General features: G+C 42.9%; 1 pseudogene; it reads left to right on the top strand.

Moving 5' to 3' along the window:
• Nucleotides 1-1,559: 1,559 nt before the first annotated feature.
• Nucleotides 1,560-15,669, top strand: part of LOC129563911 (granulocyte-macrophage colony-stimulating factor receptor subunit alpha-like) — a 54,873-nt pseudogene continuing 40,763 nt past the window's right edge.

The following is a 15,669-nucleotide window of genomic DNA, read 5'->3' as shown; positions in this document are numbered from 1 at the left end:
AGAGGTTCAAAGAGTTGGGTAGAGAAGAGAAGTGGGAGGGAGGAGATAGAGGTGACCTGGGGGAGAAAAAGGAGAGTCAAAAGGGGGAGAGAGATGTCAAGCCAGTAACCACACTCCTAAGTAAAAATGGGTACTGAAGATTGGATTCTTAAATGTACAAAGTTGATAAGAAATATCATAAGCAAAGATTAAAAATCTAGAGTAGAACTTAGACTCTCAAGAATACAATATAAAAACAAAATCACCAAAAGTATAAGAAATATTTTTAAAGTTTGCTTTAAAAATAGTCTTTTTTTTTTTTTGGCAAGGTAATAGGCCCCTCCCATCATCCACATCCAGATCCTTCTCTGTTTGAATGCAGAGTCACTAAGAAATACAGCAGATAAGCAAACACCAAAGATTTCATCCAAATCATTTGTAATAAGTCTGGTAAACATTCACATTAAAGAAATGTCACATTCAGTATTGGGTGTGAATGATGCAACATTCGTAGTGCTGTAAAAAAATAATAAATATAACTTGGCTTCTTTGATTTGAAAGTTTTGGGGGCATATGATGCTAAAGCTGAAACTCCAATACTTCGGACACCTCATGTGAAGAGTTGACTCACTGGAAAAGACTCTGATGCTGGGAAAGAATAGGGGTGGGAGGAGAAGGGGACGACAGAGAATGAGATGGCTGGATGGCATCACCGACTCGATGGATATGAGTTTGAGTGAACTGTGGGAGTTGGTGATGGACAGGGAGGCCTGGTGTGCTGTGATTCATGGGGTCGCAAAGAGTCAGTCACGACTGAGCGACTGAACTGAACTGAACTGAACTGAAGTAGAAGCAATATTTATTATTTGGTGCTTTTGACCCTGTAGCCCAGGGGTGAACAAATATAGCTTTACTGGAACATGGCCAAAAAAAACAAAATAGAAATGAAAATTAAAGAGTAATAGAGGACTTAAAAACAGAAAAAAATTAAAATTATTTTAAAAATGATAATAGTAAACATATATCTAGTAATTTCTCTGGCGCTGTTGCAGGCAGTGTGGGGTCAGTTCAGTTTCAGATAGTTCCTTGTTCCAGCTTATACTTCTCAAGATCTATAGGCCCCTTCCCGTGTAATTGGTGTTAATTACAGGGATTTTAATCTGTTGCACCTTTCACTTTCAAAGCAGTTCCCTCTATTTATTTGTCTTCTTCTGTTTGCAGGTGTCTTCAGTGTCTAATTTCTGCCCTGACACAGCGGGTGAATGTAGTCTCTTGTTTAGGCTCATTTGTTCAGTTTTGCTGTGGGAAGGGAGGAACGCTGAAAACAAATATCACTGGCCTGTGTGGGGAGTCCTTGAAGTGTCTCGGCCATACTGGATTTGCCCCCGCTCACTGCATGTGTGCTTTCCCAATCAACACTGCTCAGGCTCCAGGTTGCTCTGCAGGGAGCGGGCCCTGGGTTGCATGCAATTCCCAGGTCTAAGCCACTCTGGTTCAGATTCTCAGGTACTCCACAAAGGCGCAGACTTGATTGAGCCTGTGTTTTGTGCCCTTCCCAGGTCCAAGCAGCTCAGGCGACCATGTGCTTGGTGAGCACGCTCCCCACAGGCAGTGAGTACATCTTATCACCTCCCCGGTCCCAGCCGCTAGGATTCCTGGGTTGCAGCGGGCACGCCTGTCTCCAGTGTGCCATATGTCTCTTCTGGGGAGATGATCTCTGGCTGCGACCCTCCTGCCGGATGTCAACCATCCAGAATCACAGGAAGTCTTGGTTAGAAACTGGAAGGCTGTTTGCAGTTTGGTAGGGGATGCAGTCTCTGGGGCTAAGTTTGCCCCTTTCCAGCTCTGGCTGGCCCCCGCCTGCCCCCTGCCTCTTGCAGGGGGTGAGCTGATCCGCAGCCTGCTAGCTCTCATCTGGTAATCGCTCAGTCCTTTGTTCTGTGAGGGAACAGCAGTGCCTTCAGTTCAGTTCAGTTCAGTCGCTCAGTCGTATCCGACTCTCCGCGACCCCATGAATCACAGCACGCCAGGCCTCCCTGTCCATCACCAACTCCCAGAGTTCACTCAAACTCATGTCCACAGAGTCGGTGATGCCATCCAGCCATCTCATTCTCCGTCGTCCCCTTCTCCTCCCGCCCCCAACCTTTCCCAGCATCAGAGTCTTTTCCAGTGAGTCAACTCGTTGCATGAGGTGGCCAAAGTATTGCAGTTTCAGCTTTAGCATCAGTCCTTCCAATGAACACCCAGGATTGATCTCCTCTAGAATGGACTGGTTGGATCTTCTTGCAGTCCAAGGGACTCTCGAGAGTCTTCTCCAACACCACAGTTCAAAAGCATCAATTCTTCGGCGGTCAGTTTTCTTCACAGTCCAACTCTCACATCCATATATGACCACGGGAAAAACCATAGCGTTGACTAGACGGACCTTGGTTGGCAAAGTAATGTCTCTGCTTTTTAATATGCTATCTAGGCTGGTCATAACTTTCCTTCCAAGGAGTAAGCGTCTTTTAATTTCCTGGCTTCAATCAGCATCCGAAATAATTTTGGAGCCCCCCAAAAAAATAAAGTCTGACACTGTTTCCACTGTTTCCCCATCTATTTCCCATGAAGTGATGGGACCAGATGCCATTATCTTCGTTTTCTGGATGTTGAGCTTCAAGCCAACCTTTTCACTCTCTTCTTTCACTTTCATCAAGAGGCTTTTGAGTTCCTCTTCACTTTCTGCCATAAGGGTGGTGTCATCTGCATATCTGAGGTGATTGATATTTCTCCCAGCAATCTTGATTCCAGCTTGTGCTTCTTCCAGCCCAGCGTTCCTCATGATGTGCTCTGCATATAAGTTAAATAAGCAAGGTGACAATATACAACCTTGACGTACTCCTTTTCCTATTTGGAACCAGTCTGTTGTTCCATGTCCAGTTCTAACTGTTGCTTCCTGACCTGCATACAGGTTTCTCAAGAGGCAGTTCAGGTGGTCTGGGATTCCCATCTCTTTCAGAATGTTCCACAGTTTATTGTGATCCACACAGTCAAAGGCATTGGCATAGTCAATGAAGCAGAAATAGATGTTTTTCTGGAACTCTCTTGCTTTCTCCATAATCCAGCGGATGTTGGCAATTTGATCTCTGGTGCCTCTGCCTTTTCTGAAACCTGCTTGAACATCTGGAAGTTCACGATTCACTTATTGCTGAAGCCTAGCTTAGGTTAGGGCTTTTCTTGGGATAGTTCTCTCTCTCTCTCTCTTTTTTTTTCCCTCTCTCTCTTTGGGTGTCCCACAGTTTAAGTTGCTATCTCATGTTAGCTCCCTCAGATTGTCCTCAGGGCATTCAGACCCGGTCCTTACCCCAAGCAATGCAGCCCACTCCTCCCTGCTCAGCCCCCGCTTGCTGGTGGTGAGTGCGAGCATCTGATACTTCTCTGCTGGGAGTTGATGTTAGGCATGTAATCTGAGGGTTTTATTTATTTATTTATCTTCCCAGTTATGTTGCCCTCTGAGATTCTAAAACCCCCCACAGACCAACCGGTGAGAGGGTTTCCTGGTATTTGGAAACTTCTCCTCTTTTAAGACTTCTTTCCCGGGACAGTTCTCTGTGCCTAACTCTTTTGTCTCTCTTTTTATCTTTTATATTTTGTTCTACCTCCATTCGAAGACAATGGGCTGCTTTTCTGGGTCCCTAATGTCCTCTGCCAGCATTCAGAAGTTGTTTTGTGTAATTTTCTCAGCCTTCAAATTATCTTTCAATGAATTTTTTGGGGAGAAAGTGGTCTCCCCATCCTATTCCTCTGCCATTTTAGAACCATTCCCTCGGCACTTCAGTTTAATAACTGAAATTATAAAATGCTGTGTATTTTGGGGCCAATTGCCACATCATTTCAAACTTAGTTTGCTCATTCATAAAACTAAGATAACAACAGGTACTCTCCTAGATAAACTGTTATGAAGATGAAATGAGATTAATGGGTGTACATATTTTGTAAATTTTCATGGGTTTTATAATTAAGTAAGTGGTCGCTCATTAGTAAAGAATCTGCCTGAAATATCGGAGACTTGGGTTAGATCCCTGGGTCAGGAAGATCACTTGGAGAAGGGAAGGGAAACCTAGTCTCGTATTCTTGCCTGGAAAATTCCATGGACAGAGGAACCTAGCAGGCTACAGTCCATGGGGTTACAAAGCATCAGACATGACTGAGACACTGAGCACACACACACATTAGCACCATTACCAAATATGAACCCATCTCAGCATAACTCACACCGAGTAGGCCACAGGAAATATTTCTTGGTCAGTATGTTGATAACTATTAATAACACTATTTACCCCTTTCTAGACTAAGGAAGGAAATAGTCATTGTGTAAGCCCCCAAATTGCCCACTAGCTTTTATTGTGCAGAACAATTGGCCTGAATTAACCCGCATTGTTTGTTTTGCTTTTTTTTTTTGGTGTGTGTGTGTGTGTGTGTGTGTGTGTTTTCACAAACTGTCAGTGTGGAAAGGCCCTTTAGAGAATATCCAGTTAAACTTCATGTCACTGTAATGGACAGTGGTGTCCAGAAAGAGGAAGGGGTTTGCCCCAAGCTGCACAGCAGGACAGATAAAGTACCAGGAATGACATGAATTCTGATACAGATATAGACACAAAGTGACAGGTTTTTCTTGGCAAGTCTGTGATTTTTACAATCTCCTACTTTAATATTCCAGCCTAATTACTAAGTCTCAGCAGAGATGAAGTTCAAGTTCATGCAGTGAAGAAATAAATGATCCAGGACATGAGTTCAGTTCTGCCTGTGTCTGCCTCTTAAGCCCTAGCACTAGTAAGCTCCCCAAATCATTACTTCTTCTTATATTCTTACTTTCTTCCTTTCCATCATCCACAGGGATATCAGATTCAAATCATTCCTTCTTGGGCTAAGCTTAAAGTGATGATATGAGGATTTCTGAAGTAAGGTTAGAATAAAGTACAGATCAGTGCAAACCCAAGTAGGTAGTCCAGAACGAGGGCAGGAGATGAGCAAATGTAACCATCTTCAGGCCTAGCAGCTATTTTTCTCCATGTGTATATTTTACTGGGAAAATTACTTGACTGCTCTGTGTATAATTGAGAAAATGCTTATTATCACAAATTCTCAACCTACTTCATGAGGTGGTTATAAGGATATAATAAATGAAATAATATATTTAAAATATTTAGTATAGTAGAAAATGCATAATAAACAAAAATGTTAGCTATTTTTATCATCACTATACAATCTAGAAAGCCATAAGAATCACTTTAAAAGTACAAATAAATTAAAATGCTTGGATGGAGATTGTCAGACTGGATTTTTTTTAGTGTATTCATTTTTAATTGAAGGAAAACTTCTTTACAATATTGCTTTGGTTTCTGCCATGCATCTACATGAATTAGCTATAGGTATACATATGCCCCTCCCTCTTGAACCTCACCCGCACCTCCCACACTTCCCCACCCATGTAGGTTGTTACAGAGCTCCAGTTTGAGTATCCTGAGTCATACAACAAGTTCCATTGGTTATATATTTTACATATGGTAATGTATATGCTTCCATGCTACTGTCTCCATTCACCTCACCCTCTCCTTCCTCCCCGACACTCCCCGTGTCCATAATTCTGCTCTCTCTGTCTGTGTCTACATTGCTGCCTTTTAAATAAGTTCATCAGTACTAACTTTCTAGATTCCATATATATGTGTTAATATATGATATTTATTTTTCTCTTTCTGATTTACCTCATTGGGTTCTAGGTTCTAGGTTTAATAGGCTCTAGGTTCATCCACCTCATTAGAACTGACTCAAATGCATTCCTTTTTATAGCTGAGTAATATTCCCTTGGACTGCAAGGAGATCCAACCAGTCCATTCTAAAGGAGATCAATCCTGAGTGTTCATTGGAAGGACTGATGTTAAAGCTGAAACTCCAATACTTTGGCTACCTCATGTGACGAGTTGACTCACTGAAAAAGACTCTCATGCTGGGAAGGATTGGGGGCGGGAGGAGAAGGGGACGACAGAGAATGAGATGGCTGGATGGCATCACTGACTCAATGGACATGAATTTGAGTGAACTCCGGGAGTTGGTGATGGACAGGGAGGCCTGGCATGCTGTGATTCATGTGGTCACAAAGAGTCGGACACGACTAAGCGACTGAACTGAACTAAACTGAATATTGCACTGTGTATTATGTACCATGGGTTCCTTATCCATTCATCTGTGATGGATATTTAGGTTGCCTCCATGTCCTAGCTACTGTAAATAGTGATGCAATGAATATTGGGGTACATATGTCTTTTTTGATTCTGGTTTCCTCAGGGTATATGTCCAGTAGTCAGATTACTGGTTCATATGGTAGTTTTATTCCTAGTTTTTTAGGGAATCTCATACTAGATTTTTAAATAAACCAAATTCAAATATATACTATTTATAAGAAGCCCTTCTTTAACCATAGATAAATTGATACAAAAATATTTTTAAAAATGCACTTTGCAGAACCTATTAAGAAGTATTCTTAAAGAAGAAAAATTATCTACAAAGTGATGGATAGGAGAGGAATTATGATAAACCTTAGAGAGAAGATGTTATTTTAGCTGGACATTGAATGATAGATTTAAGCAGTAAGAGACACGGGGGGGGGGAGAAATTGAAGCATATGGCTTGTTCTAGAAGCATTCAATGTCGTAGTTTGGGGCAGCATTTTCATGCAGAGAAGTAGGGAAGATGCACTGCTAGATTTTGGAGAACTTTTAAATGGCAGAATAAAGTCCTTTTTTGTCTATTGGTAGTGTGGAGCCATTAAAAGCTTTTTAACAGGTGGGTAATATGATTAGAATGGCATTTTAGAATTATTGTTCTGATAGTTATGACCAGGAGCTAGGAGAAGGCTGACCTGAGAAGAAGCAAATAGTGACTGAATTAAAAGAAGGTCAGTGTGGATGGAGTGAGGGAATTCAAGAGATGGTGTGATGATGTAAAGGTAGACTCTATAGAGAATGGCAGCTGAAAGAACGGAAATAAGGTGACAGAGAGATATGCGATTCTGTTTTTGAGCATGGATTCTGATAAGGGTGATTGTGCCATTAACAGCAAGAGGAGAAGGTTGGGGGTGGGTATGCTCCAGTTCTGTTCCATTCTATCTTACTTCAATGAACACATTCTAGAGGGACCTTAAAGTCCATTCAGTCTAGCCCTGCCGCTTGATGGTTTAAGTCTTCTCTGTAGTGTTTTCTGCTATTGTTTACATACTTCCAGTGACAGGAAACTCAATGCTTCTCAAGGCAGCCTAGCTCTAGTTTCCCTTAAACGTAGATCTGTCTTTCTATAGTTTCTTCATATTTATTTGACTTTTTTTAACCACAGAGATTAATCAAATCTTGTTCATCTCTACATGGACTGCCTTCAGATATTTAAAAACAGAGGGAGCCATGGAATCTTTAGCACAATAAAGCCTTTGCTTTTTAATACACTGTCTGGGTTTGTCATAACTTTCCTTCGAAGGAACAAACTGCATTTCATGGCTGCAGTCACCATCAAAATGATTTTGGAGCATTTTTCCCTTCTGTGCCATGAAGTGATGGGACTTGAATATTGAGTGTCAACTCTGCATCTTCATTCTCTTCTTTTACCCTCATCAAGAGGATCTTTAGTTGCTCTTCCCTTTCCATCATTAGGGCAGTATCAACTTCATATCTGAGATTGCTGATATTTCTCCTGGCAATCTTGATTCCAGCTTATGATTCACCTACCCTGGCATTTCCCATGACGTACCCTGCATATAAGTTAAATAAGCAGGGAGGTGATATACAGCCTTGTCGTACTCTTTTCCCAGTTTTGAACCAGTAAGTTTTTTCACATATGGTTCTAATTGTTGCTTTCTGACTTACATACAGGTTTCTTAGAAGGCAAGTAAGGTGGTCTGGTACTCTAATCTCTTTAAGAATTTTTCAGTTTGTTGTGATCCAAACACTCTATGGCTTTAGCATAATCAATGAAGCAGATTTTTTTTTTTACCTTGCTTTCTCTATGATTCAATGAATGTTGCCAATTTAATTCCTGTTTCCTCTGCATTTTCTAAACCCAACTTGTACATTTGGAAGCTCTCAGTGCACATACTGCTGAGGCCTAGCTTGAAAGATTTTGAGAATAACCTTACTGTCATGTGAAATAATCATAACTGTATGGTAGTTTGAACATTCTTTGGGACTGGAAAGAAAGCTGACCTTTTCCAGTCTTCAGGCCACTGTTGCGTTTTCCAAATTTGATGGCATATTGATTGCAACACTTTACAGCATCATCTCTTAGGATTTTAAATAGCTAGCTAGAATTCTGTCACCTCCTTTGGTTCATTCAAAATAATGCTTCCTAAGACGCGAGAGACGCCGGCCCCGGCGGCGCAGACGCGACGCGAGAGACGCCGGCCCCGGCGGCGCAGACGCGACGCGAGAGACGCCGGCCCCGGCGGCGCAGACGCGACGCGAGAGACGCCGGCCCCGGCGGCGCAGACGCGACGCGAGAGACGCCGGCCCCGGCGGCGCAGACGCGACGCGAGAGACGCCGGCCCCGGCGGCGCAGACGCGACGCGAGAGACGCCGGCCCCGGCGGCGCAGACGCGACGCGAGAGACGCCGGCCCCGGCGGCGCAGACGCGACGCGAGAGACGCCGGCCCCGGCGGCGCAGACGCGACGCGAGAGACGCCGGCCCGGGTGCAACGAACCACGCAAAGAGCTGCGGCCCTGAGGAGCTACCCCACGCCTGAGGCCAGGGCCGGCGGCCGAGAGGAGCTACCCCACGTGCAACAGGCGGTGGCTGCGCGGGCGCAGGAGGCCCGAGAGGAGCTACTCCGCGTTCAAGGTCAGGAGGGGCGGCCTTGAGGAGATACCCCTCGTCCAAGGTAAGGTACAGCAGCTGCACTTTGCTGGAGCGGCTGTGAAGAGATTTTCCACGACCAAGGTAAGAGAAACCGAAATAAGACGGTAGGTATTGCTAGGGGGCACCAGAGGGCAGACAAACTGAAATAATAATCACAGGAAACTAGCTGATCTAATCACATGGACCACAGCCGAATGTGGTCCCCTGGAGAAGGGAATGGCAAACCACTTCAGTATACTTGCCTTGAGAACCCCGTGAACAGTAACAAAGGGCAAAATGATAGGATACTGAATGAGGAATTCCCCAGGTCGGTAGGTGCCCAGTATGCTACTGGAGCTCAGTGGAGAAATAACTATAGAAGGAATAAAGGGATGGAGCAAAAGCAAAACCAATACCCAGCTGTGGATGTGACCAATGATAGAAACAAGGTCCGGTGCTGTAAAGAGCAATATTGCATAGGAACCTGGAATGTTAGGTCCATGAATCAAGGCAAATTGGAAGTGGTCAAACAGGAGATGGCAAGAGTGAACGTCGACATTCTAGGAATCAGTGAATTAAAATGGACTGGAATGGGTGAATTTAACTCGGATGACCATTATATCTACTACTGTGGGCAGGAATCCCTTAGAAGAAATGGAGTAGCCATCATGGTCAACAAAAGAGTCCGAAATGCAGTACTTGGATGCAATCTTAAAAATAACAGGATGATTTCTGTTCGTTTCCAAGGCAAACCATTCAATATTACAGTAATCCAGGCCTATGCCCCAACCAGGAATGCTGAAGAAGCCGAAATTAATCGGTTCTATGAAGACCTACAAGACCTTTTAGAACTAACACCCAAAAAAGATGTCCTTTTCATTCTAGGGGACTGGAATGCAAAAGTAGGAAGTCAAGAAACACCTGGAGTAACTGGCAAATTTGGCCTTGGAGCACGGAATGAAGCAGGGCAAAGGCTAATAGAGTTTTGTCAAGAGAATGCACTGGTCATAGCAAACACCCTCTTCCAACAACACAAGAGAAGACTCTACACATGGACATCACCAGATGGTCAACACCGAAATCAGATTGATTATATTCTTTGCAACCAAAGATGGAGAAGCTGTATACAGTTAGCAAAAACAAGACCAGGAGCTGACTGTGGCTCAGATCATGAACTCCTTATTGCGAAGTTCAGACTTAAATTGAAGAAAGTAGGGAAAACCACTAGACCATTCAGATATGACCTCAATCAAATCCCTTATGATTATGCAGTGGAAGTGAGAAATAGATTTAAGGGACTAGATCTGATTGACAGAGTGCCTGATGAACTCTGGACGGAGGTTCGTGACATTGTACAGGAGACAGGGACCAAGACCATCCCCATGGAAAAGAAATGCAAAAGAGCGAAATGGCTGTCTGAGGAGGCCTTACAAATAGCTGTAAAAAGAAGAGCGGCGAAAAGCAAAGGAGAAAAGGAAAGATATAAGCATCTGAATGCAGAGTTCCAAAGAATAGCAAGGAGAGATAAGAAAGCCTTCCTCAGTGATCAATGCAAAGAAATAGAGGAAAACAACAGAATAGGAAAAACAAGAGACCTCTTCAAGAAAATTAGAGATTCCAAGGGAACATTTCATGCAAAGATGGGCTCGATAAAGGACAGAAATGGTATGGACCTAACAGAAGCAGAAGATATTAAGAAGAGGTGGCAGGAATACACAGAAAAACTGTACAAAAAAGATCTTCACGACCAAGATAGTCACGATAATGTGATCACTGACCTAGAGCCAGACATCTTGGAATGTGAAGTCAAGTGGGCCTTAGAAAGCATCACTACGAACAAAGCTAGTGGAGGTGATGGAATTCCAGTTGAGCTATTTCAAGTCTTGAAAGATGATGCTGTGAAAGTGCTGCACTCAATATGCCAACAGATTTGGAAAACTCAGCAGTGGCCACAGGACGGGAAGAGGTCAGTCTTCATTCCAATCCCAAAGAAAGGCAATGCCAAAGAATGCTCAAACTACCGGACAATTGCACTCATCTCACACGCTAGTAAAGTCATGCTCAAAATTCTCCAAGCCAGGCTTCAGCAGTATGTAAACCGTGAACTCCCAGATGTTCAAGCAGGTTTTAGAAAAGGCAGAGGCACCAGAGATCAAATTGCCAACATCCGCTGGATCATGGAGAAAGCAAGAGAGTTTCAGAAAAACATCTATTTCTGCTTCATTGACTATGCCAAAGCCTTTGACTGTGTGGATCACAATAAACTGTGGAACATTCTGAAAGAGATGGGAATCCCAGACCACCTGACCTGCCTCTTGAGAAACCTGTATGCAGGTCAGGAAGCAACAGTTAGAACTGGTCATGGAACAACAGACTGGTTCCAAATAGGAAAAGGTGTACGTCAAGGTTGTATATTGTCACCTTGCTTATTTAATTTATATGCAGAGTACATCATGAGGAACGCTGGGCTGGAAGAAGCACAAGCTGGAATCAAGATTGCTGGGAGAAATATAAATAACCTCAGATATGCAGATGACACTACCCTTATGGCAGAGAGTGAAGAGGAACTCAAAAGCCTCTTGATGAAAGTGAAAGAGGAGAGTGAAAAGGTTGGCTTGAAGCTCAACATTCAGAAAACAAAGATCATGGCATCTGGTCCCATCACTTCATGGGAAATAGATGGAAAAACAGTGGAAACAGTGTCAGACTTTGTTTTTTTGGGCTCCAAAATCACTGTAGATGCTGATTGCAGCCATGAAATTAAAAGACGCTTGCTCCTTGGAAGGAAAGTTATGACCAACCTTGATAGTATATTAAAAAGCAGAGACATTACTTTGCCGACCAAGGTCCGTCTAGTCAAGGCAATGGTTTTTCCCGTGGTCATGTATGGATGTGAGAGTTGGACTGTGAAGAAGGCTGATCGCTGAAGAATCGATGCTTTTGAACTGTGGTGTTGGAGAAGACTCTTGAGAGTCCCTTATACTGCAAGAAGATCCAACCAGTCCATTGTAAAGGAGATCAATCCTGGATGTTCATTGGAGGGACTGCTGCTAAAGCTGAAGCTCCAATACTTTGGCCACCTCATGCGACGAGTTGACTCATTGGAAAAGACTCTGATGCTGGGAAAGGTTGGGGGCGGGAGGAGAAGGGGACGACGGAGAATGAGATGGCTGGATGGCATCACCGACTCTGTGGACATGAGTTTGAGTGTACTCCGGGAGTTGGTGATGGACAGGGAGGCCTGGCGTGCTGTGATTCATGGGGTCGCGGAGAGTCGGACACGACTGAGCGACTGAACTGAACTGAACTGAACTGAAGGCCCACTTGATCTCACACTCCAAGATATCCACTCTAGGTGAGTAAGCACACTATTATGATTAACCAGGTCATTTAGAGCTTTCTTGTATAGTTATTATGTGTATTCTTGTCACCTTTTCTTTTTTAAAATTTATTTAGTTTTAATTGTATAATAATCACTTTACAGCATTGTGTTGGTTTCTGACAAATATCAGCATGAATCAGCCATAAGTGAACATATGTCCCCTCCCTCTTAAACATCTCTCCTACCTTCCTCCCCATCTCATCCCTCTAGGTTGTTACAGAGTCATATAGCAAATTCACATTGGCTATCTATTTTACATATGATAATGTAGGTTTCTATGTTATTCTCTCCATAAATTCCACCCTCTCCTTCCTTCCCTCCACATCATGTCCATAATCTGCTCTCTATATCTGTGTCTCTATTGCAAATAATTTAATCAGTACCATCTTTCTAAATTCCATATATATGCCTGAGTATGCAATTTTTTTCTCTTTCTGCTTCACTTTATTCCGTACAATAGGATATAGGTTGATCTCCCTCATTAAAACAGACACAAATGCTTTCCTTTTTATAACTGAGAAATATTCCATTGTATACATGTACCACACCTCATTATCCATTCATCTGTCAATGGACATCTAGGTTGCTCCCACATCTTAATTATTGTAAATAGTGCTGCAATGAATATTGGGGTACATGTGTCTTTTTCAATTTTTATTTCCTCTGGATTTATGCCTATTAGTGGGATTACTGAGTCATATGCTGGTTTTAATCCTAGTTTATTAAGCAATCTCCATATTGTCTTCCATAGCGGTTGTATCGGAGAAGGCAATGGCAAGCCACTCCAGTACTCTTGCCTAGAAAATCCCATGGGTCGAGGAGCCTGGTAGGCTGCAGTCCGTGGGGTCGCTAAGGGTTGGACACGACTGAGCGACTTCACTTTCACTTTTCACTTTCACACATTGGAGAAGGAAATGGCAACCCACTCCAGTGTTCTTGCCTGGAGAGTCCCAGGGACGGGGGAGCCTGGTGGGCTTCCGTCTGTGGGGTCACACAGAGTCGGACATGACTGAAGTGACTTAGCAGTAGCAGTAGCAGCGGTTGTATCAATTTACATTCTCACCAACATTGCAAAAGGGTTCCCTTTTATCCATACCCGCTCCAACATTTATTATTTGTAGATTTTTGAAGATGACCATTCTGACAGATGTGAGATGATATCTCACTGTAGTTTTGATTTGCATATCTCTAATAGTGAGCTGAATGGTCTAGTGGTTTTCCCAACTTACTTCAATTTAAGTCTGAATTTGGCAATAAGGAGTTTATGATCTGAGCCACAGTCAGCTCCTGTTCTTGTTTTTGCTAACTGTATAGATCTTCTCCATCTTAGGTTGCAAAGAATATAATCAGACTGATTTCAGTGTTGACCATCTGGTGATGTCCATGTGTAGAGTCTCCTCTTGTGTTCTTGCAAGAGGGTGTTTGCTATGGAAGAGGGTGAGTTCTCCCGGCAAAACTCTATTAGCCTTTGCCCTGCTTCATTCCATGATGCAAGGCCAAATTTGCCTGTTACTCCAGGTGTTTCTTGACTTCCTACTTTTGCATTCAATTCCCCTATAATGAAAAGGACATCTTTTTTGGGTGTTAGTTCTAAAAGGTCTTGTAGGTCTTCATAGAACCGTTCAACTTCGGCTTCTTCAGCATTACTAGTGGGGTATAGACTTGGATTACTGTAATAGTGAATGGTTTGCCTTGGAAACGAGCAGAAATCATTCTGTCGTTTTTAAGATTGCATCCAAGTACTGCATTTCGGACTCTTTTGTTGACCATGATGGCTACTCCATTTCTTCTAAGGGATTCCTGCCCACAGTAGTCGATATAATGGTCATCTGAGTTAAATTCACCCATTCCAGTCCATTTTAGTTCACTGATTCCTAGAATGTCTATGTTCACTCTTGCCATCTCCTGTTTGACCACTTCCAATTTGCCTTGATTCATGGACCTAACATTCCAGGTTCCTATGCAATATTGCTCTTTACAGCATCGGACTTTTCTTCTATCACCAGTCACATCCACAACTGGGTATTAGTTTTGCTTTGGCTCCATTGCTTCATTCGTTCTGGCGTTATTTCTCCACTGATCTCCAGTAGCATACTGGGCAACTACTGACCGGTAGAGAAACAGATTTAAGGTACTAGATCTGATAGATAGAGTGCCTGATGAACTATGGACGGAGGTTCGTGACATTGTACAAGAGATATGGACCAAGACAATCGCCATGGAAAAGAAATGCAAAAAAGCAAAATGGCTGTCTGAGGAGGCCTTAAAAATAGCTGTGAAAAGAAGAGAAGTGAAAAACAAAGGAGAAAAGGAAAGACATAAGCATCTGAATGCAGAGTTCCAAAGAAAAGCAAGGAGACACAAGAAAGCCTTCCTCAGCGATCAATGCAAAGAAATAGAGGAAAACAACAGAATAGGAAAAACAAGAGATCAGTTCAAGAAAATTAGAGATTCCAAGGGAACATTTCATGCAAAGATGGGCTTGATAAAGGACAGATGTGGTGTGGACCTAGAAGAAGCAGAAGATATTAAGAAGAGATGGCAAGAATACACAGAAGAACTGTACAAAAAAGATCTTCACGACCAAGATAATTACGATGGCGTGATCACTGACCTAGAGCCAGACATCTGGAATGTGAAGTCAAGTGGCCTTAAAAAGCATCACTACAAACAAAGCTCGTGGAGGTGATGGAATTTCAGTTGAACTCTTTCAAATTCTGAAAGATAATGCTGTGAAAGTCTCCACTCAATATGCCAGCAAATTTGGAAAACTCAGCAGTGGCCACAGGACTGGAAAAGGTCAGTCTTCATTCCAATCCCAAAGAAAGGCAATGCCAAAGGATGCTCAAACTATACTGCACAATTGCTCTCGTTTCACACGCTAGTAAAGTCATGTTCAAATTTCTCCAAGCCAGGCTTCAGCAATATATGAACCATGAACTTCCAGATGTTCAAGCAGGTTTTAGAAAAGGCAGAGACACCAGAGATCAAATTGCCGACATTCTCTGTATCATGGAGAAAGCAAGAGAGTTCCAGAAAACCATCTATTTCTGCTTCATTGACTATGCCAAAGCCTTTGACTGTGTGGATCACAATAAACTGTGGAACATTCTGAAAGAGATGGGAATACCAGACCACCTGACCTGCCTCTTAAGGAACCTGTATGCGGGTCAGGAAGCAACAGTTAGAACTGGACATGGAACAACAGACTGGTTCAAAATAGGAAAAGTAGTACGTCAGGGTTGTATATTGTCACCTTGCTTATTTAACTTATATGCAGAGTACATCACAAGGAACGCTGGGCTGGAAGAAGCACAAGCTGGAATCAAGATTGCTGGGAGAAACATCAATAACCTCAGATATGTAGATGACACCACCCTTATGGCAGATAGTGAAGAGGAACTCAAAAGCCTCTTGATGAAAGTGAAAGAGGAGAGTGAAAATGTTGGCTT

Source organism: Moschus berezovskii, chromosome X (genome assembly GCF_049115385.1).
Source record: "Moschus berezovskii isolate FMDL1 chromosome X, NW_MosBer_1.0, whole genome shotgun sequence".
NCBI classification, from domain to species: domain Eukaryota; kingdom Metazoa; phylum Chordata; class Mammalia; order Artiodactyla; family Moschidae; genus Moschus; species Moschus berezovskii.
Note: the sequence above shows the minus strand (reverse complement) of the source record. Positions and strands in the feature narration are given on the sequence as shown.